At 43.8% G+C, this 26469-nt stretch overlaps 1 long non-coding RNA gene across 1 annotated transcript in view; it reads right to left on the bottom strand.

Moving 5' to 3' along the window:
• LOC309327247 overlaps nucleotides 1-24870 on the bottom strand; it is a 35055-nt gene extending 10185 nt beyond the window's left edge. Inside the window, exon 1 of the long non-coding RNA XR_014150474.1 lies at nucleotides 24682-24870. This is a non-coding gene — a long non-coding RNA (uncharacterized lncRNA). The remainder of the gene's footprint in view (nucleotides 1-24681) is intronic.
• Nucleotides 24871-26469: the final 1599 nt, after the last annotated feature.

Genomic DNA, 26469 nt, shown 5'->3' with positions numbered 1-26469 from the left:
CAAAACTCCCCCCCTCCTCTTTTAATTGCCCTCGTTGCTGAAAAATGACAAAGGTGTGTGTGTGTTAAAATGTAATTGCTTTCAATTTTATGGAGTTCTTTTGAGATAAAGCACTGCGTGATTTCTTTTCTCCATATAATACTTCAGTTTGATTAAAGCTTTATTGAGGAGAAATTTCACATGAAAAACAAATTATCCTGCACTCTTTGCAGCATTAGCTGCATTTGTTTAGTGCCAGATAATGGGCTCTCTCCCTGCAGTTTCACTGCACTCAAGTCCTTTATCACACAAGCAGAATTTCGATTAAATCAAATTTAATTTGGGCCGCGAAAGTTAAAGCAGTTGCTTCAGTTAGCCAGAAAAAAGCCCCAAACACTTAAGAGAACTATTATGCATGACTAAACAGTGCAGGGTTTTCATTGGTCAGTCAATCTTTTTCATCTTCGGGAATTAAATAACGTTCCCCTTTGCGACATGTTTACTTTTATCAGCTTTATATTTCTTAGGGTTTGACAGGATCTAAAATCCATGCTGCGCTTTTTAACCACCAACTATTCCCCTGTGGCCACACATGCTAGGTCACAAACATCTGGCTTGCTTTAATGTGACCAACAGAGAGAACTCAGATGGGGCTATGCAGATGAGTGGAAGGAACTATGGGATGTAAAGAGAAGGAGCCGGTTTTAGGCTCCTGGGTGAGGCTGACCATGGGCAGGAAGCAAACAGGGGTGTATGAAGTGGGAGGCAGAGGGGGCGGGCCGTCCTGGGTGCCACTCTGGGGTGGTGGCAAGATGGCCCCTGCCTCCCCCCACCTGTAGAGTGGCCAAGGGCATGCGCAGTCAGTATGGGCATCGCTCGTGCGCCGTCCGTATGGGCTGCCACTCTCGCACATCATCCATACGGGCTGCTGCTCTCACACAGCAACCGTACGGGCTGCCACGCATGCGCAGTCTATACAGGAAGCCACACATGCGCAGTCTGTATGGGATGCCACACATGCACAGTCTGTACAGGATTCTGCACATGAGCAGTGTGTACAGGATGCTGCTCTCCGTGCAAGCAGCAGCTCGTACAGAGGCCACACGCGTGCGGCATCCCACACAGTTGCCATGTGAGAGCGACAGCCCATACAGATGCTGCACGAGTGGCGCCCATACTGACTGTGTGCGCCCTTGGCTGCTCTACAGCTGTGGGGAGGCCGTACGGGATGCAGCACATGCACACTCTGTATGGATGTCACATGCACATCGTCAGGCAGTTCGCCCCGCCCGTCGGCGTCCCACCCCGGGTGCCGGAGAGGGTTCCTCCGACACTGGAAGCAAATGTAGCCCTCACCCCAGTGGGTACCTGTTTACACTCTCCCCACTAAGTGAGTGGTTGCAATTCATTCAGGACATAGGGAAGACAGAAACCTAAAAGTACAGTGCTGCCTCGCAAGACGAAAATAATTTGTTCCGCGAGTCTCTTCGTCTTGCGGTTTTTTCGTCTTGCGAAGCATCCCTATTAGCGCTTAGCAGATTAGCGCTATTAGCGGCTTGGCAGCTTAGCGGCTATTAGCGGCTTAGTGGCTTAGCGGCTATTAGCGGCTTAGCAGCTTAGAAAAGGGGGGGGGACTCGCAAGACTCGCAAGACGTTTTCATCTTGCAAAGCAAGCCCATAGGGAAATTCATCTTGCGAAGCGCCTCGAAAAACGGAAAACCCTTTCGTCTAGCGGGTTTTTCGTCTTGCGAGGCATTCGTCTTGCGGGGCACCACTGTATTTTAGTTTGCATTATTTCTGCTATAAATATGGGTTCCCTGAAATGCCTATTCCTAGGAAGTGGGGGAAGCTTTATTTTACCACTAACAGTTTTTAGACTAACCACTGGTAGGGATCTTTCTGAAAGGGGGGTAGAAGAAGAACTAGCAAAGGTCTTCTTCTGCAAAGGCTGGAACACATTGCTTCAGCCAGTTTTTGCCCAGCTATAGATCTCTGCCAGTCACTGATCCTGATAGAGCCAGCCTCTCTAGCATGACCCACCAAGGTTAACACAGTCCACCAACCATGCTTAGTGGTCCAGCAAGAGGCAAGAAGTTTTGCAAGCTGGAGAAAAGTGGTTCACAGCACAATGTGAATTGGCAGTTTTGAATCCAAGGAGCTAGCCATGGAAGACATGTGACCCTCTTGGAGTGTTAATGCTGGAAACCCCTCCATCCTAGATCCAGGCTGTATAAAAAGGCAAAGGACCCTTGGCAGTTAAGTCCAGTCGTGGACAACTTTGGGGTTGCACGCTCATCTTGCTCTATAGGCTGAGGGAGCCAGCGTTTCTCCACAAAGAGCTTCTAGGTCATGTGGCCAGCATGACTAAGCCGCTTCTGGCAAACCAGAGCAGCGCACAGAAATGCCCTTTACCTTCCCGCTGAAGCAGTACCTATTTATCTACTTGCACTTTGACGTGCTTTCGAACTTCTAGGTTGGCAGGAGCTGGAACTGAGCAACGGGAGCTCACCCCGTCACAGGGATTTGAACCGCCGACCTTCTGATGGGCAAGCCCAAGAGGCTCAGTGGTTTAGACCACAGCGCCACCCACGTCCCTTCCAGGTTGTATGTATGCAAATAAGCCGTATATCATAAAGACACCACCGTCTCCACTGTGCCTCGTTTCCAAAGGAAACACGAACCTTGGGAAAGTGCCGGGACCCCAGGAATCTCACACTGCTGTGGAGATTGGGGTGGCATGTAACAGAGAGTGACCCTTCACGTGGAAATAAGAAGCTAAGAAGCCCTTTGTTTGCCATCTAGCACCACAACCCCTGTCTCCCAGGGTTTCCCTATAATGAGCAAAGGCACACCCTGGACTCTTATGGAGATTCTGTCAGGCACAAGTTCAGCACATAGGTTTTGTCCTCCAGAGTGTGACTGATTTTTCAAGTGGCGTTTACCCATTGATCTGGCTGTAGGTGAGTCCCTAGTGCTGTTCAAGTAGACAATTATTTTAAAAATGTGCTTCCACAATGATGACTCGTAGGATTACACCTCCCATTTCACACAGAGACGGGGAATGCAACTACTGTGTGCCATTAAATGGCTATAGCACACACAGTTCCTAATTTAAAGAACTCGTTTAATAGTGTACCCCAGGATCCATAACTGTAGTCAGCATAAATAATTCTGCTAACTTGCCTCTTCATTCTTTTTTTCTTCAAAAAACCAAACTTTTGTGATGCTTAAAACTGTCATTTTAATTGCAAGCCTATAACTCAGAAAACTTTATATGATGATATTGATGTTTTTAACAACTTCTGTGTGTGCAGTATGCATGTGAATTGACCAAGGATACCGTAATCCATAATGTCTGCATAATCAGACACTCATAAATTGGGATTGTTGTTTATCTAGGCTAGACATGAGGCCTGCAGGGACATGCACAAGAAATTCAGAATATCAGGATGTTTAGATAATCATGGAGGGCTATCTCCAATTTTATTTGTCTTTGCTACAATTCTGCAATTTTGTGAGATACTCAGTATTCACATTTTGTCTTGAACTTGGCCATAGCCGCAGACAGGAAAGAAATCTGGGGGCATCTGACTTCCACTGACTTCCAGGAACACTGGGGGTGTAAAAGGAGCCCTAGTTTGGAGGGACAACTTTTAATTTTACATGCTGGCGGTTCTGGGTTTGAATCAAAGGCAAAACACCATGCTAGGAAAGAGCAGAACCTGCCCTCAACCACAACTGAGCCAGCCAGCAGGAACACTGCATGAACCAGTCCCTGGCCCACTCAAAGGGCAAGCAGACCATCTGGCATACTCTCTCCCCATGGCAACCAATGGAACCAAGACGCCATTCTCTCTGTTACCTGATAGGTCAGTCTTGACAAGTACCATCCTGTCAGGATTCATGGCTCCTCCTTCATTCCTTACCACCCCTCCCCTCTCATCCACCCCCCTCCTTCATAAACCCAGCAGGATTGCCCACCTCACCTGAGGAACCTGAGAGGCCCCATGCCCTCACTGCCCAGGGAAAGTGACTGAGCGACAAAAAAAGAGGCCGCTGCCCCTGAGCCCACCCCTCTCAGGAAGCAAGACTGACAAGGGCGAGGGGAAAGAACATTTATCTATCAATAATAATAATAATAATAATAATAATAATAATAATAATAATAATTTATTTATACCCTGCCCATCTGGCTGGGTTTCCCCAGCCACTCTGGGTGACTTCCAGCAAAAGATTAAAAATACATTAAAACATCAGTCATAAAAAACTTCCCTAAACAGGGCTGCCTTCAGATGTCGTCTAAAGGTCAGATAGTTGCTTATTTCCTTGACATCTGATGGGAGGGCATTCCACAGGGAGGACGCCACTACTGAGAAGGCCCTCTGCCTGGTTCCCTGTAACCTCACTTCTTGCAGTGAGGTTAACCGCCAGAAGATCCTCAGACGTGGACCTCAGTCCAGCTGGATGATGGATGATGGGGGTGGAGATGCTCCTTCAGGTATACAGGGCCAAGGCCATTTAGGGCTTTAAAGGTCAGCACCAGCACTTTGAATTGTGCTTGGAAATGTACTGGGAGCCAATGTAGGTCTTTCAAGACTGGTGTTATGTGGTCTCGGCGGCCGCTCTCAGTCACCAGTCTAGCTGCCACATTCTGGATTAGTTGTATTTCCTGAGTCACCTTCAAAGGTAGCCCCACATAGAGCGCATTGCAGTAGTCCAAGCGGGAGATAACCAGAGCATGCACCACTCTGGCGAGACATTCTGCAGGCAAGTAGGGTCGCAGCCTGTGTTCCAGATGGAGCTGGTAAACAGCTGCCCTGGACACAGAATTGACCTGCGCCTCCATGGACAGCTGTGAGTCCAAAATGTCTCCCAGGCTGCGCACCTGGTCCTTCAGGGGCAGAGTTGCCCCTGAAGGACCAGGGAGTCCCTCACACCTTGTCTCCCAAAAACAGTACTTCTGTCTTGTCAGGATTCAACCTCAATCCGTTAGCTGCCATCCATCCTCCAACCGCCTCCAGACACTCACAAAGAAATGCCACATATAGCAATATGTTTATTGAGCAGCATCTGTGATGGAAGAGATCTTGGAAAGAAAAAGTAGAGTTGCCAACCAGTCATTCCCCTGTTATAGCCAATGCTAGCTCAGGCCAGCGCCCAGAATGTTCTGAAATGAACTTTCTACTGATTTCTTCTCGGCGTTGATCTTGGATTGATTCTCACATCCCCACTGTTTGTTGTGTAGAGAGGAGGAATCATGAAGCTGGGGGTGAAAGTGCCAATGTGCCCGTGGAGAAGTTGGCAGGCAAAAGGGGAGATCAAACACTCCATCTCTCCATTTTATGTACTCCTAAGAGGTAAATATAACTTCTTGCAGATGGTAGCTTCAAAAAGGCAATACCAAACATCACATAAAAACATTGTTCTCTCTGACATAAATATCTCCAACTGGGACAATCTGAGTTTGCCAGTGCGATGTTCATGATGAACAGACCCTTGCTAGCTTTTTTCTCTTTCCAGTTGGATGGGAGGAGGGGGAGGGAACCCTGAATGTGGCAGGACCCCAGGCCGAAGATTACCCTCCAGGTCTCTAGTTAATTAGTTATTTTTTTTAAAAAAAAAGAGGAGGAGAACTGTGATTTTTCAAGGGAGCAAAAGGAAGTCTGAAAAGGTGGACCTCTGTATATAAAATTTAAAATACTTCAAACGCCACAAGAATTACTACATGTTATGTAGAGGATTTAATGTAGTGGAAATCACGGCAGCAGCAAAGCTGCTGATTTCTCCTTGAAACTCAACCCTGTATACCTGAAGAAGCATCTCCTCCCCCATCGTTCAGCCCGGACACTGAGGTCCAGCTCTGAAGGCTTTCTGGCGGTTCCCTCACTGCGAGAGGTGAGGTTACAGGGAACCAGGCAGAGGGCCTTCTCGGGGGTGGCACCTGCCCTGTGGAACGCCCTCCCATCCTTCTACTTCTCAAGAAGAGAAGTAAATGTACAAGTACAGTCATACCTCTTGTTACGTTCAGGTCAGGTTACCTTCTTTCAGGATACGTCCTGTGGCGACCTGGAAGTAACGGAAAGGGTTACTTCCAGGTTTCGCCGCTCACACATGTGCAGACGCTCAAAATGACATCACGTGCAAGCGCAGAAGTGGCAAATCATGACCCACACACCTGCAGACGCGGGTTGCGTTCTGCTCATCTTGTGAACGGGGCTCCAGAACGGATCCCGTTCACAACCAGAGGTACCACTGTATTAGAAGACACCTCAAGTATGGAGAAGTTTGTAATGTTTGATGTTTTATTATGTTTTTTATATGCTGAGATTAGGGGTGTGAAATGTAAGAGAAACGTTGCTAGAGTTATTGAAACTTTATTTCCTCCGCTTTCAAAACATCTTTCGCTTTTGCAGGAACTTCCAAATTCCAGATTTGTCTAGAAATATGTGTCACCCCTCTTTGGATAATTTCACCAGCCTACACATTCCCCAGAGCATTCATATTTAACTTTTAGCCAAAACGTAGTGTGGCACATCACTGCCACAACTGCAACATCTGTTAGGATTCCTATAACGTTGTGCCCCTCCCAGAATTCAAACAAACAGTGCAATGCAGAAGGGAGGTCTGTGACGTGCCCCTTAGGCCCACCCAGCTCTCCCTCTGCCACCTGGGAATACAGTGGTACCTCAGGTTAAGTACTTAATTCGCTCTGGAGGTCCGTTCTAAACCTGAAACTGTTCTTAACCTGAAGCACCACTTTAGCTAATGGGGCTTCCTGCTGCCGCCACGCCCCCGGAGCACGATTTCTGTTCTCATCCTGAAGCAAAGTTCTTAACCCGAGGTACTATTTCTGTGTTGGCGGAGTCTGTAACCTGAAGCGTATGTAACCTGAAGCATATGTAACCTGAGGTACCACTGTACTTTTTAAATGTCTGAAGCACAAGTAGCTTGCACCAGTTTGAACGGGAAGACTTGGTAGGGAAAGCAGCAAACAAAAACGAAAAAGACTTTCCTCCTTGAAAGAGAGGGGAGTGGTTGTGGGCGGGAGCCCGAGCACCGCCCAGCAGGGGGCGTTGCCCCCTGCCTCCAGCTCACCTGGCTGGTGCTCACGCCCCCCCCCGGTGGCCACCCAACCAGGTGCCGCGGAGGGGGCGTGTTCAGCAGCCTTTTGCTGCAGCGCCAGCCTCTCCCTGGCCTCATTCCTCGGCGGTGTCCCGTCGCGAGTCACCCTCCCTCCACTCCCTTTTAGTTAGGGCCTAGGTCATTGGCCTTGCTATGGACCTTAGGTTGGTCGCCCTGGTTGCCCGGGGGGCCTGGTAGGAATTTTTCCATTTGGCATTAGGCTTTTTGGTTTTTCGCCTACCTCGTAGCAATCGCCACAACTTTTGTGGTATTGGTGGGTAGGTTAGGCATTGGAATAATGTGTTGTGGTGTGTCGAAGTGCTAGGTGTGGCCATCGCCTATGCCTTCAATTTTTAGGGGTATTCCGTTAAAGGAATCTGGCGGTCGTGTACTCTGTCCGATGCCTGCTTGGCGGGAGGCCATGGCACGACCCTCGGTGACATCAGGGGTGAGCCTATAGTTGGATTAGCATCAACAGGCTCCACTTACTGGTGAATAAACCCCCTTGTTTCGATCCAATGCCTAAGCCAATACCTTTTCATTGCTGTAATCAATAAAGTTGTGGCCTTTTCTAGCCCATTAACCTTATATCACGTGTCCTTGTGTCTTCATTTCACTTCGCGGGGGTCAGGTCCTCGAACCACAAACTATTATTCTGGGGAAAGTGCTGCAGTGATTAGATGCCATACCAGTGTCTGGGGTGGACGGTATGCTTTAGCATGAGGCAGCAAGAACGATTGAGAATGTGGCAGCACCTACCAGATCTCGCTAAGTAACTGGAGCAAAAACCATTATGGACCGGATATAAGAAGTTACTGGGCTCCAGCTTCCATTGTTCCTAATCATTGTCCATGCCAGCTGGCTTTCATGGAGTCCAACAACATCTATAAGGACGGAGATTCCCATCCGTCTTTCACATACTTGTTACAAGAAGCAGCAATGTAACAATTGTGTAAATCCAGAGAATACTTTGCCACATAGAATGTGAATTCAGGAAGAAACTATTCCTGGAGGATATTTTTAAAATGATATGCTTTCATTTAGTGCCCAAAGTGGAATCTATTTCTATTGTCACAAAGCAGTATCAATCTAGCTTTTGCTTTTTCAGAAAAAGAGAGCATTGTGCTAACATTAGTTTAAAACAAAAACGGATGGGATGTTGGTTTGTGCTATTCACTCAAACCAAATTTCTCATCAAAGAGACTTGGCTTGTTTACCATTTGCTACCATTAGAGATAAGGGACGCAGGTGGCACGGTGGTCTAAACCACTGAGCCTCTTGGGCTTGCCGATCAGAAGGTTGGTGGTTCGAATCCGTGCGATGGGGTGAGCTCCCGTTGCTTGGTCCCAGCTCCTGCCAACCTAGCAGTTTGAAAGCACTCCAGTGTGAGTAGATAAATAGGTACCACTCCGGCTGGAAGGTAAACGGTGTTTCCGTGCGCTGCTCTGGTTTCGGTATTCCGTTGCGCTGGAAGGGGCTTAGTCATGCTGGCCACATGACCCGGAAAAACTGTCTGTGGACAAACGCCGGCTCCCTCGGCCTGTAAAGTGAGATGAGCGCCGCAACCCCAGAGTCTTCTGCGTCTGGACTTAACTGTCAGGGGTCCTTTGCCTTTACCTTTTTTTTACCAGTTACAGATAGGTAGCCGTGTTGGTCTGCCATGGTCAAAACAAAATAAAAAAAATTCCTTCCAGTAGCACCTTAAAGACCAACTGAGTTAGTTCTAGGTATGAGCTTTCGTGTGCATGCACACTTCTTCAGATACACTGAAACAGAAGTCACCGGACCTTTCTATATAGTGAGAAGGTGGGGAGGGGTATACCATTAGAGATGGTTAAACAGGAACATCCCCCGAGAAAGCCTTACAGTGCTGCAGTGTTGGCACAAAAATTTTACAGTCTAGAATGAAATTTATTCAGGCTTTTAGGGTTTCTGCTGTTTTTTCCAGCACTTTGCCATACATCTGGGTTTTCCCTGACATTTTGCTGATTTGGCAAAATTGCCCCCTTTTACACCCGAAAACTAGGACATGTCAGGAATTTTCCTGATGTATGGCAAGCCTATCTTAGGCCAGCCTGCTTCTCAGGATTGCTGCAATGCTATGCATGTATATTAGAATAACCTATGAACATAAATTTGCTTTTGCTTTTTTCTGTATTTTCTTTTTCTCTTTTTTCTTAATTGTTTTTTCTTTAATTTTCTTTTTGTAGTATGAGATTGTAAATTCTTTGCCTAAGTGTGTAATTTAAATTAAGAAAGATTATTTAAATTTTCCAATAAAAAAAGAAAAAGAAAAAGAAAAAAAGAATAACCTCAGGCACATTGCCCTGAGCTTCCAAGTGGAGAATACAAACCATGCTAACAAATAAATATGATGTTTAGATAAGGTAGAATGTGCACATCACAGCAATGAAACAGCATGCTAAGAAAGATGATGCTAAAAATTAGTAACGTAGATGAGGAAATGTGAGCAAAATATTTGAGCTTAAAGAAGAAAAGCTCTTTCTGTCCCTTTGCTCCAGCATTGTGCCTGAGTACCAGCCTGAAAAAAAAAAAGAAAGCACACATTTTAAATAATAAAGGAAGACAAATGGATCCACTTTTCTCTCTTTTATCATGCGTCAACTGCATTTTCCACTACCAAAGCAGCAGCCTATTGTTTTCCTTCAGGTTCATCATTTTTAAGTCACAAAAACATTAACGTTTATCTACCCCGTAGATCCTCCAGGCCGCTGGAGAGGCAGAATCCCAGAACACTATCAATTTCACACTGCTCTCACTTGCTAGTTTTTGTTTTTTTGTTTCACTGCTGCCTGTTGTTGCCTGTTCTTTGGGACTCAAATAAGGAACATTAAGCATGTTATACATCTGATCTGATAGGAAGATGCAAGGAAATAAAGGCTACTGAGTAATCTCAGCAGTCATGGGAGAGTGCTGCTTGTGGATCAGTAGCCCGTTCAGAAACAGAAAGCAGCAGAAATAAATGGACATATCTCATAATGGACTGGGGGGGATGCAGGAAGTCAAGGACCCCTCAAGGATCTGTACTGGGTGAGCTAGAATCATAGAATCATAGAGTTGGAACAGTCATCTAGTTCAAAGATTCCTTGCAATGCAGGAATCTCAACAAAAAGCATCCATGACAGATAGTGTTTTGAACTTGTTCATAAATGATCTAGAGTGAGGCAACACCATTTGCTGATGACGTGAAATAGTTCAGGGTGGTTAAAACGAAAAGGCATCACGAAGAAGTCCAAAAAGTTCTTCCAAAAAGTGTGGTGTAGTGGTTAAGAGTGGTAGACTCGTAATCTGGTGAACCGGGTTCGATTCCCCGCTCCTCCACATGCAGCTGCTGGGTGACCTTGGGCCAGTCACACTTCTGTGAAGTCTCTCAGCCCCACTCACCTCACAGAGTGTTTGTTGTGGGGGAGGAAGGGAAAGGAGAATGTTAGCCGCTTTGAGACTCCTTAGGGTAGTGATAAAGCGGGATATCAAATCCAAACTCTTCTTCTTCTTCCCAAACCGGGTGAATGAGCAGTAAAATGGCAAAAGCAATTCAGCGCAAGCAAGTGTAATGCAATGCACATTGGAGCACCCCCCCAATTAACATTAAGGATGGGAGAGGAATTTGATTCAGTTTGCATTTAAAGCAATTTTTTTTTCAAATTCACAGTTTCTGAAACAACATGAGAACTGAAACACATTCATCCTTTGAAATTTGCAAACCCAACTTTTGCAATACAGTTCTCCAACCAACCAAGTTTAGAGAAATGCACATATTAGGGGGAAATGTGTAAAAATAGTGAAAATAGCATACAAAAATGCATTATATTAGAAGCTGCAAAAATAGGTACATTAGTCAAAACAATCGACAAAAATGTGCTTATTGGGAGAAACTCACACTAAAATGAAGAATAATTTTCACGAGGGTTTTATTTTTTATTGCAAATTGCTGCAGAAACTGGAGAAATGGATTTAAGATTACTGCAAGATGTACTTTATGAAAAAATAATAGCAACTGCTGATGGTATTATAAAAAAAATAAGAGAAGTTATGCCAATCAGTTCAGTTCATAATACGGTTCAGAGAATTCTCCCTTTCTGGACATGGAATTTTGACGTTCTGGGTGCAGTGTTGTTTTTTAAGGGAGTTCAGAGGAGGATTATAAATGCAGAACTCATATACCGTTTAGAGTTTCTAGGATTCTGGACTCCTGCTGGGAAACAAAAATGCATTTATTTTCTTTCCAGTTGCCCAGTTTAATCCACTTTTTTAAAATAAAAAATGGCTTGGAACCATTGGGATTGGGTTTTTGCAGTTACTAGGCTGGATCAGGTATTACAACACATCCAGTTTGGGGAAAAATGGTCAGAGCTGCCACCTGAGGGACCAGTATTTATTGAAATATTCCCAGTTTGTTGCATTTTGGCAGCACAAGTGAGGGACCCCAACTCACTGATTTAATACTATGCTTTCATTTGTGTACTAGACTCTGGGAATTTCTGTGGTGAAAATAAAGGTAAAGGGACCCCTGACCGTTAGGTCCAGTCGCGGACGACTTTGGGTTGCTGTGCTCATCTCGCTTTATTGGCCAAGGGAGCTGGCGTACAGTTTCCGGGTCATGTGGCCAGCATGACTAAGCCGCTTCTGGCAAACCAGAGCAGCGCACGGAAATGCTGTTTACCTTCCCATCGGAGCAGTACCTGTTTATCTACTTTCACTTCGTGCTTTCGAACTGCTAGGTGGGCAGGAGCTGGGACCGAGCAACGGGAGCTCACCCTGTCAAGGGGATTTGAACCGCTGACCTTCTGATCGGCAAGCCCTAGGCTCTGTGGTTTAGACCACAGTCATCCGCTCTCTGATTTAATACTATGCTTTGATTTGCATACTAGACTCTGGGAGCAAGTGCATACCCTCCAAAATTTCTGCGGTGAAAATAGGGATGTTCTATTCAAGAAGAAGAAGAAGAAGAAGAAGAAGAAGAAGAAGAAGAAGAAGAAGAAGAGGAGGAACAACAACAACAACAACAACAACAACAACAACAACAACAACAACAACAACAACAACAACAACAACTTTATTATTTATACCCCATCCATCTGACTGGCTTGCCCCAGCCACTCTGGGCAGCTTCCAACATATATAAAAACTTAATAAAACATTAAGCATTTTTTTACATTAAAACTTTACAGGGCTGCTTTCAGATGTCTTCTAAAGGTTGTATCTCCTTGGCTCAGGGGTCACATAACTCCGCACCCTCCAGCATTTCTCCGTTGAAAATAGGGACGTCCTAAGGGAAAGCAGGATATTCTGGGATCAATTCAGAAACCGGGACGGCTTCTGGAAATCCAGGACTGTCCTTGGAAAATAGGGACATTTGGGAGGATCTGGAAGTGGTAAGTGATTCAAATACTGAATAAATAATAAGCATGACTTGTCTAGTGTTACCTGAGGAGTGTGTGTGTGTGTGTGTGTGTGTTCAAGAGAAAGAATGCTACTTTCCAGACTTACAATTCTTGTTCTGATAATCTTACGTGTAACAATGCCTGATTCTCAGTCCCTACACAGATACCGGAATAAAAAGCTATCTTGCCAGTGGCTAAACTAGGCTGCTATTTGCTTGTTGTTTTCTGAGAAATATTCCGCGTTTTAAAGCAACGCTGCTCTTCTGCAGGGAATGAATAGTAGCAGAGGCCAGAGGGAAGAAAATGCATTTCTTTAATTCAGCAAACACTAGAAGAGACCCTGGGGTTTATATAGGAGGAACCGGAGAGGCGTTGCTTTCTGATTGCTCGGTTCTTTGCTAGCTTAAAGGGCCCTCATTTCTCTGGAGCATCACTTGGTAGAAACAGCTTTGACTCTGAGGTTTTCCAAAATCTGCAACCAATAGCTATCCTTGCAAATGGAAAAGTTATCATGCCACTCCACGTAGAATAAGAAAACATCTAAGGGGAGAGAATTATTTCACAGATGAAGGGGAAAGGCAAACAGACAAAGGGAAACAATCAAAACCAAAGGCAAGGCATTAAATGAGATCAAGCAAAACAATCTCCAAGCCATCACTGATTTTTCTTAAATATTGCCTTTTATTACCTTTTACTAACCACTTTGTCACAATGAAACACTCCATTATTTGAGAATACAAACAACAGATGAGCCGGCTGCTTTTATCACCAGGAGCAAGGATGGCCAAGAGGGAGAAGTATTTTAGCATCAAATACCCACAGGCTGAATAATAAGACGAGCGAGCTTTTACGTGACAGCGACATGAAACATTAGATTCCAACTTCCTAATAAATTGTATGACACAGCTTAAAGAAATCTAATTTTATCTCAGCCTCCCACACAGTAAATCCTCCCACCACATTTCTTTGGTTCTGCCCTACTTCTTTCCTCTATAATTAGCTGCTTAAAAGGTTTTGGATCATGCTAATAATGGGCAATTTAGATATGCAGAAAATGAAGTGTTTTCTGGTCCTTTAAAGCTGCACAGCACAATTGTCATTAAAACAGAAACTAAGAAATTGTGAAGAATTTCTTTGCAAGAGCAGTAAGGGCAGCTGTGGAATTTATAGGAAGATAACTGCATTTCCAGCTAGGCAACAAGAAAAGCATTATCATTACTGAGGGTATGGTACAATCTTAAACTATCCTGGATTTGAGTAGATTGGTCTAGAACAGCCTTCCCCAGCCTGGTACTCTTCACATGTTTTGGACTACAGTCTAAGCCAGTATGGCTTTTGTTGTTGGTGGTTATTTGTTTAGTCATGTCCGACTCTTCATAACCCCCTGGACCAGAGCACACCAGGCACTCCTGTCTTCCACTGCCTCCCGCAGTTTGGTCAAACTCATGCTGGTAGCTTCAAGAACACTGTCCAACCATCTCATCCTCTGTCATCCCCTTCTCCTCGTGCCCTCCGTCTTTCCCAACATCAGGGTCTTTTCCAGGGAGTCTTCTCTTCTCATGAGGTGGCCAAAGTCTTGGAGCCTCAGCTTCGGGATCTGTCCTTCCAGTGAGCACTCAGGGCTGATTTCCTTCAGAATGGATAGGTGTGATCTTCTTGCAGTCCATGGGACTCTCAAGAGTCTCCTTCAGCACCACAATTCAAAAGCATCAATTCTTTGGCGATCAGCTTTCTTTATGGTCCGGCTCTCACATCCCCAGTATGGCTTAGGGAAGGCCCAAGACATTTTGCTTCCTGAGGCAAAATACAAGATGGCACCACATTCCAGACTGGCAGTCTAAACCACACTGCCAATGGGATAGCAAACCCCACACGCAGCAGGTAGGCCTAGGGGTGCAGGGCAGCTCTGGCATCCCCACAACTTGCTGTTGCCCCCTGCCCATCCCTGAGCCGACCTCCTCCATTTGTCCATTGGTGGGGTGTTAGCCCTGAGCATGGCCAACGATCAGGGATGATGGGAGTTGTTGTCCAAAACATCTGGAGGGAACCAGCTTGTGGAAGCATTAAATACTTGTGTTCACCCACAGCTTTTGCCCACTTCCGTCACAACCTCAAAGCTAAGCATTAAGTGGAGGGGGTGTTGCTATCTTTTTGCTGGCCATTCTTAGGTGCAGCTGTTCTCCATCAATTTACTTCTGGGCCAGGGTGCTGTTAAAAGCATAGGTGCACAACAAGTAATAGGTGCACAACATAGATGTATTAATGCATAATACATCTGGGTTTGTTGCTAAAGCATTATATATTGATATTACAGATGCTACCATGGTCACCCTCAGTTCTCCTCTGGAGAAATAGTCTGCCATGCTCCTCATTTTTGCAATTTGTAGATTGCTTTCTTTGTGTGGACAGAATGTTTGAGGCTTATGGTGCCTTTTGTAATAAACAGCTTGAGGTCCTCAAATGCAGCAGAATCCTCTTGCAGGACTCTATGATTTATTCTTGTCATCCCCCTTTAAAATTTGTGCTGCTTTTGCTGGACAGATTTGAACTGCCAAACTGCTTTCTTTAGTCTACCTTTGGCCTACCAGCTGGGATGTGATGGAGAATGAAATCAGAGGGGCTTCCCAAGCAGAAAGTGTTATAGCACTGGGTGACTGCAGTTATATTCATGTAGCGTGAGTAAATGCATGTCTTGGTCACAAGGTAAAAATTTCCAGAAACCCTAAATGACTGTGCTGTAAAACAAATCTCTCCAGAATACTGGTTGGAAGGGGTTATTCAAAACCATCATAACAGATAGAATGTATGTCACAGAGTACCAAGTCCCAGAAGATGCCAGCATGGTTAATGAGTAGAGTCAAGAAAGCTATTAGAGTAGAGTCAAGAAAGCTATAACAAAAAGCCTTCCTTCAAGAAGTGAAAGTTTTGACCAAATGAGAACAAAAAGAAGTGAAACGCAACCACTGGCAAAAATAAAATAAAATGCAAGCGGACAATAAGGGATGCAAAGAAGAAGAATTTGAGGAGCAGACTGCTGAAAACATTTAAATCAGCAATAAAAAATGTTTTAAGTACAGGTGACAACCATTTTAGGCATATCCAATTGATGCACGATCACTGACAGGCAGATCCTTTTGGACCCAGAAAAGGTCAGAACGGGTGGAATGGGGGATGGAACAGGGGCAAGGCAGACCAGAATGGGACATAACGGGGCTCTGCCAACATGTGCGGGGGCCAGGTATTGAATCCCTGTGCAATATGGTTGTCACCTGTACATTAGTAGCCAAAGATCAGAGAGGGAGGCACTTGGACCTTTGGATAACAAGGGATTCAAAGATGTACTAAAGGAGGACCAGGAGATTGCAGGGAAGGTGAAAGAGTTATTTGCATCCGTCTTCACAGTAGAAGACCTAGGGCAGATTCCTGCGCCTGAACTACTTTCACAGGAAAGTAGCCTGAGGAACTGAGGCAAATAAGGGTGACAAAAAAAAAAAGTTCTTGGCCTTGTTGACAAATTAAAAATCAACAAATCATCGGAGCCAGATGGTATCCAGCCAAGAGTAAAATATTAGATGGCTTATCTTCTAACCGAAATATGTAACTTGTCATAATTGCCTTCTGTGCCTGAGAACTGGCCAATGCTGCATTTTTGAAAAAGGGATTTAGGAAATTGCAGGCCACTTAGCTTAATGCCTGATCAGGGGAAACTGATGAGAAACACCCCCCTCTCTCATAAGGAAGAGTGTCTTGTATCCTCAGACTGCTAGCAAATAATTACCTTGGATAAATTTAAAAAGAGAAAATTAAAATTAAAAGCAGTTCAGTGTTTATGTAAGCGTTTATGTTAATTAGCTGGAGAAGCTAGTGTTTGTTGTTTTCTTACCATCTGAGCTATTTTAATCTTTGTAATTATCTGGAGTTTTCCTTCCTTGTTGAGTTTTGTTTCAGTAAAGTCTGTGTATGATTTTATGAAATTTGGTCTGGACCCTTTAATTCTGACCACGCTTTTCGGACCAAGGGCCACCCACCGCATTTTCACACCCAGCACATGACATGGCAGCAAACTGGGATTTGTAACCGAGTCCACACAGGGGGTGGTACCTCACCCTGATCAGTGTGTCTGTATAATACACTTTTCAAATGCATGATCGTCTCATACATTATAAATTTCAATGTTCAGCTAAAAAAAAAAAAAAGATATATATTTTTTTAATAAATATTTATTAAGGTTTTTTTTATAAAAGAAATACACAGATAATAAACAGCATTGGTTATATCGTAACATAATTTCATAACTTCTTTGGACTTCCTCACGTTTTCTGCTCCCACTTACGTCGTTGAAAAGTTTTTCAAGCAAATTATCAACTTATTTGCAATCTTATATCCAATCATTTAAATATAATCTAACAATTCTCCAAAAGGTTTATGTTTTCCTTAATCTGACTTATCATCAAATTCCAGTCTAATTTAGTGGTGGCCTGTTATTTATGATCAAGCATCCTTCTTAACGTTCAACCAAATTACAATATTTTTGTAAATAAGTCTTAAATTTCTTCCAATCTTCTTCAATCCTTTCTTCTCCCAGGTCTCGGATTCTGCCAGTCATCTCTGCCAGTTGCATATAGTCTATCAGCTGCATCTGCCACTCTTCTTGAGTTTTCCAGTTCTTGGCGATGAGTATCCTTGCTGCCGTTGTTGCATACATAAAAAATGTTCGGTCCTTCTTTAACACCTTCTGGCCAACAATACCCAGGAGGAAGGCCTCTGGTTTCTTAGTAAAGGTATACTTAAATACCTTTTTCAACTCATTATATATCATTTCCCAGAAGGCCTTCACTTTAGGGCAAGTCCACCAGAGGTGAAAGAATGTTCCTTCATTTCCTTTACATTTCCAACATTTGTTATCAGACGAATGGTATATTTTGGCAAGTTTAACTGGGGTCATGTACCATCTGTATATCATTTTCATTACATTTTCCTTCAAAGCATTACATGCAGTGAAGTTCAGCCCAGTGGTCCACAACCTTTCCCAGTCCTCAAACATAATGTTATGCCCAATGTCCTGTGCCCACTTTATCATAACCGATTTAACCATTTCGTCTTGTGTGTTCCATTTTAACAGCAAGTTATACATTCTTGATAATACCTTAGTCTTTGGTTCTAACAATTCTGTTTCCAACTTCGATTTCTCCACCTGGAACCCTAATTTTTTGTCATTTTTAAAAACTTCTTTAATCTGGGCGTAATGTAACCAGTCTCACACTTTATCCTTCATTTTCTCCAAACTCTGCAATTTCCAGTTGTCTCCATCTTTTTCTAATATTTCCCAATATTTTGGCCATTTGGCCTCCATATTGGGTCTTTTTCGGGCCTTAGCTTCCAGAGGGGAAAGCCACCTCGGAGTTTTGTTTTCCAATAAGTCTTTGTATTTTGTCCAGACATTAAATACTGCTTTCCTGACAATATGGTTCTTAAAGGCCTTATTGATCTTAACTTTGTCATACCATAAGTATGCATGCCAACCAAAAGCATTGTTAAAACCTTCCAAGTCCAACACATCAGTGTCTTCGAGAAGTAGCCAGTCTTTTAGCCAGCAGAAAGCTGCGGCTTCATAGTACAACTTTAAGTCTGGCAGGGCAAAGCCCCCTCTTTCTTTCGCATCAGTTAATATCTTAAACTTAATTCTGGGCTTTTTGCCCTGCCAGACAAATTTAGAGATATCTTTCTGCCACTTCCGGAAGCACTCTGTCTTGTCCACAATCTGTAATGTTTGAAACAAAAACAACATTTTTGGCAATACATTCATCTTAATAGCCGCAATTCGGCCTAACAAAGAAAGCTTCAATTTTGTCCAACTGTCCAAGTCTCTCTTAATTTCAGACCAACATTTTTCATAGTTATCCTTAAATAGACTCAGATTTTTTGCTGTTATATTTACCCCTAGGTATTTTACTTTTTTAACCACAGTTAGTTCTGTTTCTCTCTGAAACCGTTCTGACTCTGTGTCTGTCGAGTTTTTTCCCAACACCTTAGTTTTCTGTTTATTTAGTTTAAATCCCGCCACCCGACCAAAAAAAAAAAAGATATTAAGCACAAACCTAAATAATGTAATGTGTGAATTGGCTTTAGATCTCTTAAGATAAACAGCTTCATTTGCTGTAGTTGATGGGCAGCAGCCTCATTGGTCCCTCCAGAGATCCTTTTTATTGTGAGTTCATGATGGCTTGTGCTCATTCTGCTATTGGGGCAGTAACACACGATCCTGTTTTCAGTACCATTTGGGCCTGCAAAAGTTTTGGGGCGATCATGCCGGTTCATTTCTAATCCGTGCATTTCCATAGCTCTGTGGTGAAATCTCATTAGCCTCTTATATAATAATAATAATAATAATAATAATAATAATAATAATAATTTATTATTTGTACCCCGCCCATCTGGACAGTTGAGCTCATGGTTGACAGATGGGGAAAGCATCCAATTCCACAGAGACCAAAAATACACTAAAATGTCACACATTAAAAACTTCCCTGAACAGGGCTGCCTTAAGATGTCTTCTGAATGTCAGGTAGTTGTTTATCGCTTTGGCATCTGATGGGAGGGTGTTCCACAAGGTGGGAAATGTTCTGGTTTGTTTTTCTCCTTCTTTCGTTGCACTATACAGTTATACAGTTGTACCTCAGGTTACAGACGCTTCAGGTTACAGACTCCGCTAACCCAGAAATAGTACCTCAGGTTAAGAACTTTGCTACAGGATGAGAACAGAAATCGTGTGGTGGCAGTGGGAGGCCCCATTAGCTAAAGTGGTACCTCAGGTTAAGAACAGTTTCAGGTTAAGAACGGACCTCCAAAACGAATTAAGTTCTTAACCCGAGGTAGCACTGTAACTCCTCCAGACATCAATAATGTGGTAGCATCAAGGAAGCATCACAGAGCAAGCCAAAGCAGAACGACTCTGCACTATTAACATGTCAAGATCATATTGCGTGTTAAGATCCCAGTACCTCCCCCAATAAAGAAAGACACAATTGACACGGAATTTAGTTTAAGGTTATTGGCATAATTTTGGCCACAACTTCATTGATTACAGATCATGAGTGGTTTGTTTAGGCATTGGTTCCCGACTAGCTGCACCTGACCTCAGCAGGGCAGCACTGACACCTGGACTCCAGCAGACATCAGTAAGGGAAAACATCCTGGGGGAGCATTGGACCAGGCTCAGACCCAAGCTCACCCCAAATTCTTCCAGGGGCTCTGGCGTGGCCCTAACCCCTGGAAGCGGATCAGACAAAAGCAAGGCGAGCCCCTGGATTCCTTTAACAGAATACCCTTTCGCGTATTGGAGGGGCAGGTGTGACAACCTCCCCTCCACATTCAACCAATACCTAACCGCCAAACCTTACAAAGTTGTGATGATTTGCTACGTGGAAGGCGAAACCCAAGTGGCACCAGCCAATCAGCCAAATGGGAAAATTCCTACCAGGCCCCTGTCCCCAAAGCCATGATGACCCATGATGGCATAGCAAGGTCATAAAGGTAAAGGTAAAGGGACCCCTGACCATTAGGTCCAGTCGTGGCCGACTCTGGGGTTGCGGCACTAATCTCGCTTTATTGACCAAGGGAGCTGGTCTACAGCTTCCGGGTCATGTGGCCAGCATGACTAAGCCGCTTCTGGCGAAACAGAGTAGCGCACGGAAACACCGTTTACCTTCCCACTGGAGCGGTACCTATTTATCTACTTGCACTTTGACGTGCTTTCGAACTGCCAGGTTGGCAGGAGCAGGGACCAAACAATGGGAGCTCACCCCGTCACGGGGATTCAACTGCCGACCTTCTGATCAGCAAGTCCTAGGCTCTGTGGTTTAACCCACAGCGCCACCCGTGTCCCAGCAAGGTCATAATGGACCCTAAATATAGGGAGGGTGGGTGGGTGATTCGATGCACGAAGCGAAAAGAGGAAGCTCAATGCAATGTGCAGCGGTAGAAATAGGTCCCTCGGTTAATGCATGAAACGATCCCATTGGCCAGATTTACCCCAGCAACTGAGGGACCACCAATCAAGTTGCTGTGGCTATCCAATCACTCACACCCACAACATCAGTGACGTCAGCCTTGATGATCTCACAGCAAAGTGTGCCCTCTGGAAGGAGGACACTATTTGCAGAACACACCCGCAACAAAACACCAGTCTGAAGAAACACCCAGTGGCATGGCCTGTGAATCAATGGAGCAAATTCCTTCCCATAGTGTTAAGATTCAGCTTATTAAAAGCAAGCAGAGTTTGATATGGGATCTGTAAATTTAGCTCCCCAAAAGACGGAGGCAAAAGTAAAACCTCCATAGGGACTTAAAGTGTCTGGCGTGTTGAGGATCCAGCTGTGTCTTCTTGTCAATCTTCTCAGGTAGTCAAAATGAACTGGTAAACAATTTGTACACATGATTATCAAGGAGCGTATTTGCAATTCAGTGGCTTGCGTTGGACCTTGAAAGATTGCACCATACTTAAAGTAAGGGGAAGATAGGGGATTTTTTTGAGAAAAGGTCAGTTCTTTATTAAATCTATTTTTCAAGGTGAATGCAGCTGTATGCAAAGTTGTGCCTGAAAGCCTGTGGCCTCTTGGTACGTGTTGCGAATCAAGTTTGTTCGGTCAAACTTAAACAATAAGCACCAAGCAGTTCTGTGATTTAGTCTTTGAAATCACCGTGTACACATCACAATCTTGGGGGATAAAGCTTAGCTGCATATTGAAAAGATAGCCTGATATATTGAGAATATTTACCATCACCAGCATCTTATGATCTGCCTCAAATACCTGCTTCTCCTTTGTTTAGTTTTCTTGAACTCACCTTCAAGACAGGTAGCATGATCCCTCAGAAATTTTGTAAAATAAAAGCTGGCAGTGCAATGAATTGACTGTCTGCCCAAATATTTTAAAGGATTTAGGAAGAAATCATTGCATCCATTTAATGTAGAATGAACTGAAGACACAGGTTTATCCAAAAATTGAATTTGCCTCTACAGCCCAATCATATTCATAATCACTCAAAAATAAGGTCTGTTGTGTTCAATGAAGCTTTGTCACACAGAACCAAAACTGACACTGCCTGTCACTGTAAAATTCCCTAGACTTAGATCTCCATTTGCATCTCAAGCACCAACCTCCAACTATAGAAAGAGCAGCTGGCAGAGGAATGTGGGGTGCCTTCTAATGTTTTCTATGGGTTAAGCAAGTGTTATCTGTGCATATGTGCTAGATCCGGCAAGCCTCATGATCCAATGGATTGGATGTTTTCCCCATCTGTCAACCATGACCTCAACTGTCCATAGAGCATTAAAAGAGGCATTGCTTTGGAACTGTTTGATATGCTTTCTTTAGCTACTTCCTATTTCTCGCTCCTTATATATATGTTTTTTTAAACTGGGCAATTTTGCCCTTTGCCAGACTTCCACCAGTTCCTCCTAGATTCTCCCCACTCCGGTGGTTGAATTGGGAATGGACTTGGGTGGAGCAGAGGGGCAGCTGAGGCTGGGGTCAGACTGCTAACTGGCTGCAAGTCTGGCAGGAAGGTGTGGGGAGAGAACCTTCCCACCTCTTGAAGGATCAAAGGCTCCCATAAGCAGAAGTTTCGATCCTGGGCAGCGCTGCTTGCTGGCTGTTGCTGCTCTGCTGCAGAAGATGCAATGTGCATGGAAACGCAAAGGAGCAGCAGCACCCAGCAAGATGGAAAGGCCCTGTGTGAGAGCAGCACCCTTCCTGCTCTCAGTTCCTGCTCCTCATGACCATATGTTGAAGACAGGGTTCTTAGGACCCATAGCCCCACACCCCAGTTGCTTTGAGGATGTATCCAGGACAGGTGGTCTCCAGGTCAACACAGTTTGTGGTCCAGGTCACAGAATAGATGGAGGAGCCTGTGCCCAGACCTGGTGCAAGTCTAGTAGGAAACACAGGTTGGTTGCCCCTTAAGGTGTGAAATAGGCAGGGAAAATGCCTTTGTGCATTTCATTGACTGAGAAGTACTGTCAGTCTTGGCTGTTCAACAGGAAAACTCTTCTTGGTGTCTTCCTATTTGCTCTTTGGCTTTTCTTTCTTTCTTTCTTTCTTTCTTTCTTTCTTTCTTTCTTTCTTTCTTTGCAGGTCTGGCTAAGTGTCAGGCTCCATTGCTTCCTATCCCTATCATCAGTTCTGTTCCGTTAAAGTGGAACATTTTAATTGCTCTTTTTTCTGAGACAGGGGGAGTCTAGTCTAAATATATCTCAAGCATGGGGGGGGGGACATTTGACATAGCTACTATAATTAAGCATTCAGCAAGAGCCAACAAATAAACTTTAAAAATAAACTGAATCCTTGACTGTGTTACTTTTTCTGTCAGGAAACATTTTGAGGCTTGTTGGCTCCCTTCTTAACTTGCAGAGTGAACCTGAAAAATTACGGCTCCTTCCCAGTTTTGAACAAAGATACTCCTTTTTTTAAAGGCTTTCCTGTTTTAAAAGTAATGAAGCATTGCTTGTCTAAAGCCACTCTTAACAGTTTAAGCACATATTAAATGCTGGAGAATGCCTTGTTTAAAAAAGTGGCTAAGTGCTGTTTTGTTTTGTTTCGTTTAGCTGCTGTCTTGTATTCAATACATTGACTTATGAAATGTCTGATTGAACTATTTTACATAGCAAGACTTCATCTCATCACATCTTGACCTAATTTCATGTGGGTGACATGGAGGGAAAACTAGAGAAAGGGGGAATGGGAAAGAGAGAGAAAGGGCTGACAGATCTCAGGTTTAAATACCATGTAGTAGCCCCATTGTCAAAATATATTTTGGGCTCCACATATCTTGCCCATAATCAATATTCTCACTTCTGGTGCCACTCAAATGGGTTTCCAGAAACAGATGCCTACGTTGCTGGAAAGCCTTGACTAGTGACACTAATTGGAATTTTAAAGGAACTCATCACAGGGAGGAGGGAGACTACACAAAGAGGCATTGTTAAATAATTACACTGTTCCGTTGCATATTATATAGCCAGCATAGTTCTTTTACACTTCCTAAAATATCTGAAATAGGGTGCTGCCAACCAACCATCTCTCTCTGAAAATTGCACACATTAAAATGCATTTCATTCTCACTGAAAATTCCATTAGAGCCAGACAAAGATATTTTACTGCCCTCAAAGGAGATGTAAGGCACAACCCAAGTTATGCATCTCAGGGGTTCCCTGCAATGCTATAGAGTTTGCTGGTATGGAACAAATAAGTCTGCCTGGTCCTCTTTTGTGATGCTGCAAGGAATCCTGGGATGCAGACACACAACTACATCCAGGCACATCTGCATATCTGGCATACCTTAGGCTTCCTAGGCAAAAGCAATGATCGATGCCACAGCGCACAAAATGAACTGTCCAATTTACCCTTTAATTTATCTTAAGATTGGGTTCCCTAACCCACCTGGGATCCTTTTTCGCAGCCTGGCGGGGAGAGTGTGTGTGGAGGGGCGCAGGCTTGCTCCATCCTGGCGTGACCACACTGCCAAGGGAGGAGGTGTGGCCACGTTGGCAATGGGAGGGGGAACCTTCTCCCCAAGAGCCGATGGTTCATGCTTGGCTTCTGTGGAGACCAGGCCCACGAGTGGACTGGAGTGAAAACTGGCCTTCTTTTGGTCATGGGCTATTTAAATGGGCCTGCCCTCTTTGTCCACGGTGTTTCTTGGGTTAATGAGTTGCCATTAAGTACCTTGTGGGGTATAGGATAGAAAAGATGTTTCAGGCATAATGCTGAAAATGCCTCATTGAGACATAAAACGTGGACCTTTCCAATGATAGGCTTGGTCTGAAATTGCTGTCTGTATCCATTTCGTATTGGCAAAACCCTTGATGTTTACCAATATTCATTTACTTTTAAATTGTATTCCCATAGTATGGGGATTAATGGCATGACAACACATATGGATAATTGTTATGCCAGCATATATATCCTAGCTTTTGCCCACTATAAGATTTCTCTTGTTCTGTTACCGTTCTCAACAGAAGCTATTGGCACCATATCCCATCAACCAGTTGATGAATTAATTTGACTAAAGTATTCAGAAACCCAAGCAAGCCAAGGACACTTGAAAATATCAGAAACATCTATATCTGAAAAAGAATCAATCACAGAACACTGTCAGAAACAAGGAGTGTTGTTACCTAATCTATTTAAGTTTTCAGTCTGAATTCTACTTTGTCTTCAGGTTCTGAGTCAAGGAGAAAGCTATAATCCCAAACGGAAGTGGCCACCAGACGTCTCTCCATCCAATTAAAGCTGCTCGGCATCTTTAAGTTTCCTTCTGTTTCCTCCCTGTTGGATCCCTCCACTTCTTTGGAGGTCCTGCTGCCAAGATGTGCCCCTCTGGCTGCAACACAAGACACGAGGGTTCAGAAAAGCTCCCATGTCCTGTGTTGTAGCCGGAGGTCTCACAAGAGTTCACAGAAATTGTCCGTGCGGATCTGCTCGTCTTTTCTCGGGCAGCCAAATTCATTGTTTGCCAACCTAAAAAAGGAGAGAAGTGCAGAAGTCAGCAGTTTGGGCCGACTGTGCTGATAATACTTTGCGCTGAGGCTTTTTGTTGACACCACTCTCTCGGAAACAATCCAATCAGCTTCTAACCTGTGCAGTCTATGATTACAGGGCTGGCGTAGCGCAGGGGTTAAGAGACAAGGTTGTGCTGCAATGCCATGGTTCAGATTTGCAGGAGACAAGCCTCACTCCCCACCCCAAGTTTGCAATGTGGGAATAACCATCCCAACGTTCCTTATAGTGATTACATGCAAAGCTTACTAAAATGTATGTGAAGAACTTTGAAATGTCCTCTGAGGAGTTGCAATAAGATTCATGTCTCACAATATTCAACTGCTTAAAAAGAACAAAAACCAGCAAAAAAAAAACCGGTGGTGTATCTGAAGAAGTGTGCATGCACACGAAAGCTCATACCAAGAACTGACTTAGTTGGTCTTTAAGGTGCTACTGGAAGGAATTTGTTTTGTTTTGACTATGGCAGACCAACACGGCTACCTATCTGTAACAAAAACCAGCAAGACTGCTATTAGCTAAAAATTGGAAATCTCAAGAAATACCAACGGTAGAAGAATGACAGGTGAAGATGTTGGAATTTTTGGAGCTGGCTGACCTGACTGGAAGAATCCGCGATCAGAAAGAAGAGGAACACCAAGAAGAGTGGAAGAAATTTAAAGATTATTTAACTAAATATTGTAATATAAGATAATTAGAAGGTACTTGAAAGTATCAATCAGGCCTAGGATTAGAATAAGAATGTTGTACAGTAATATGGATTTAAGTCAATAAGAAAAGAGATGAAGATAGTAGATTGAAGGAGTTAATTGTAGTAGAAAGATGATTTTGGAGAACTGTTACAAGGTGACACAATGAAATTCAGGGGGGATTTGAGGAAGTCAGTTAATAATGGAATTTAAAATGAACTTTAGAAGGAATATGTGTTTTTATTTTTGTTTTTTTTTCCTTTTAGTATTGTAATGTCTTTTCTTTTGTATGTTTTATATGTTATATCTGTTAAAATCATTAAAAAATTTTGGGGGAAAAAATAAAAATAAAAAGAACAAAACCCAGTTCATACAGGGTAACACTGGAAAAACAAATGCACACAGGAATTCTTCCATTCTGAGAATTAGAAAGCCCCACTTTGCAGTTTGCCAGTTTGTGTAAGAGAAGCTGCAATCTGGCATGTGCTGCCTTGTTCTGACATTGCACTGGCCATGCGAGTACAGTATTCATGCAAGTGAATTCTGTGTAATATTGTTCGAATAGACTCTTGAGAGGCATAACTTGAAGTTGCTTCCATTTGCTACAGGTGTTCCACCTTGGAGCTGAAAGAAACCTTGCTTTCTCGGTGGTGATATACGCCCCCCCCCCCCACATTTCTGACTGTCCATATTTTACGATGTTTGAACTCAAATAGG

The sequence above is a fragment of the Podarcis erhardii genome (genome assembly GCF_964252035.2).
Source record: "Podarcis erhardii genome assembly, chromosome: 13".
In the NCBI taxonomy this organism is placed as follows: Eukaryota; Metazoa; Chordata; class Lepidosauria; order Squamata; family Lacertidae; genus Podarcis; species Podarcis erhardii.
The sequence above is the reverse complement of the archived record's forward strand: the minus strand, read 5'-3'. Positions and strand labels throughout refer to the sequence as shown.